Here is a 2885-nt window from a genome sequence, read left to right on the forward strand (position 1 = left end):
TCTGATGACCTACCTCAAGCTGCATATGACTCGGGGTAGAGAAAGGTGTATTCCTGAGGGCACAGTTCCAGGCAGCCTCCTGACTCCCCATTTTCCTGGCAGTAGCTTCCCTGATAGACAAGTTTAGTTGGCTTTCTCAGGAGGTCATTTCTGGAGGTCTATAGCCCTTCCAAGAATTTTGTTAGAACTAGATCCTTACAGTTAAACACTTTCTGCTTAAATAGCCAGATTGGCTTTTATTTCCTACAGCTCAAAGAGTCACTGGGCCCAGGTCAATAGGATTCAGTGTTCCAATCAAAATCTCGAGGAGAAAAAAGATGCAGAGCCATGGAGTTGGTTACTGATGTAACCAAGAAGCTTAGTCTCCACTGTGGTTGACTAAATGTAGAGGATACCTTTGGATACAACGATATAAAGCATTACACAAACATCCTTTGTTAAATTAAAAAAAAAACAAGATAGTAGTTAAAAGAGATTAAAACAGATTTTAATCAGAAACTATCATGATAAGGGAAAAAAGATTTCAGTATAAAATTGGGCTCAATTCCAAGTACCTAAAGGAAAAGTAGAGATTATAGTCAAGAAGCAGGATGGGCTGTCAGTGGATGTATAATTACTAAGAAGAAATATCAGAGATGAGTGGGGGGTGCTATTCTGGTTAAATAGACTTAATAATATTTTTGCTGAAGGCAGGCCAGGGTGGTTAGATATTACCTGGGGATTTTTCAGGATGGAGAATTTGTCCAGATATCAAGAGTGATAAGAAAATTAGGGTGGGAGATTCTCTCTAAACTGACATAGCAGGACTTGGCTAAAACCAGTGATGCAAATATAGACACAGAAGTCCAAAGGTTGAGGTCTAGTTGAGAAAAAGGCTTAGAGGAATTGAACTAGTGTTCAGTCAAAGAGATACAATTTGTCACCTCTACCCAAGATGTACAAGTCTGAATTCTTCTAGTGGGGGGTTTTAAGGAAATGAAACAGTAAGTCCAATATCCTGGTAATTAAATAAAATGATTGTCACACATTGAGACCTGCAGAAAACTGAGAGAATAAAGTTAACAGTAATGGGAAAAAATCATTCTTCTTGCATCAGCAAGATAGCCTCCTCATTGTAAACAAGTTTAGAAACCATAATAACAGATTATATGCTAGACAGGCAAATGGCTAACCAGGTAAATGCAGCAGGTGAACTCTAGTAGATGTCAGATCATGAGATACTTATTCATCAGAATAAGCAGGCAGAATATCCACACTCTCAACCAATCAATGGTGCAGTCCAGCCCTCCTAGTCTGAGCCTGAGGGTCACACCTACTGCTGTCAATATGTGGTCCTATGTCTGACCTGAGCACAGATGAGCACACTCCATTTGTCTTCCTTGACAAAGGTAACACAAATCTAAAGGAAGATGCAATCAAATAATTTCTTATTGGGCTTCTAGCATGATGTCAGAGTTAAAGGTGCACACACATGTGGATTTTCAAAATAATAAGAATATGCATGAACATGAACATAGTTAGAATTAATATAAGAAAAGGACTTAGAGAGTGATGTACTGAAAAAAATAAAAGATTTACTTCAGAAGGAAAGAGAATAAGAGTGACACCAGTGAGAAAAAGAGATTAAACAAAATTTATTGAGTGCCTATTACGTTCCAGACATTTTTCTAAGCCCTGGGAATGTTTCAGTGAATAAGAAATACAAGGAGAGGAGCCCGCCAGGCAAGATGGCATGATCCGTGTTGCTGCGGCCCTTCTCCTGGCTGCTGGCCCCCCGGCCAGGCTCTTGAGCAGCTGGTCAGTGCAGTCCAAGTTCTATGTTCCGGAGCCGCTACATGACAAAACTGACTGGCTGAAAGTGGGGCTGACCTTGGATACTACTGTCTTCCTGTGGGTCTATCTCATCAAACAACATAATGAAGATGTTTTAGAATATAAATGGAGAAATGCGGTAGAATAAACTTTTTAAATACTAACACAGTATGCTCCATATAGAGTTGAAAGCAGTTCCATCTGTTGAGTTGTGAGAGAGAAGAGTTATATGTGAAACTATGTCACCAGCATTTGTGTTTTGCATCATTAAATGAAAAAAAGAAAAATACCAAAAAAAAAGAATAAAGAAATACAAGGAGAAAAGAGGTGGTAGGTGATTTAACAAATTCTGAAGGTAGGTTAGGATAAGAGGAATGAAGGGCTTTTATAAAGCAGTTTGACACTGTCCTTTAGTAACTAGAAAGCCATAGAATTTTTATTTTTTAACTTCAGAGATATAATTTTGGCCCATGTTAGAAATGGATTAGAAAGGGGTAACATTTGCAGTAGATAAAAGAGTTAAGGGGCTACCGTAATAGTCCAAGCCAAACTAATTATCATCATCATCATCACTTTATCTTGGATAATTATTTTCATCAGTTTCTATCTTGGATAATAGGTACTATGAATCATGTAAATGTAGAATAGTGTTTCCTGTTTTAGCGTGGGTGTGGAGGGAAATTCAGAGCACTGAGTGGGCTTAATGGAAATGTTTGCCACACCAAGAGAACTCAGTCCATCAGTTTCTCCAAAGCAGGTTCCACTGGGGGGGGGGGGGGGGGGGAGGGGGGGTTGGAGCTTCCCCTTACTTTGGATGCTACTCATATTTCATGAACTCTGTCTTCACATCCCATGAGTTTTCTCCAAGAAAATTGAATATCCTGCAACTGTCACAAGGAGTTTTCATAACCTTGGAGGACAGTAGTAAGGCATTGGTTCCTGAGTGAGCGAAGCTTCCAAACAGGCTTTTAAGTCAAGTCCAAGTAAGCCAGGTGTCTATGTCCAAAGGTAAGCAGTATAGACTCAGGACCTAGTACAAAGGCCAATGGACGGATGACTAAAGTGAGTTTGAA

The 2885-nt window shown here is 39.5% G+C and overlaps 1 pseudogene; it reads left to right on the forward strand.

Moving 5' to 3' along the window:
- The first annotated feature begins 1727 nt into the window (after positions 1-1727).
- Positions 1728-2091, forward strand: LOC102767895 (annotated as a pseudogene).
- The last annotated feature ends 794 nt before the right edge of the window (positions 2092-2885 follow it).

This window comes from Myotis davidii, unplaced genomic scaffold (genome assembly GCF_000327345.1).
Source record: "Myotis davidii unplaced genomic scaffold, ASM32734v1 scaffold743, whole genome shotgun sequence".
In the NCBI taxonomy this organism is placed as follows: domain Eukaryota; kingdom Metazoa; phylum Chordata; class Mammalia; order Chiroptera; family Vespertilionidae; genus Myotis; species Myotis davidii.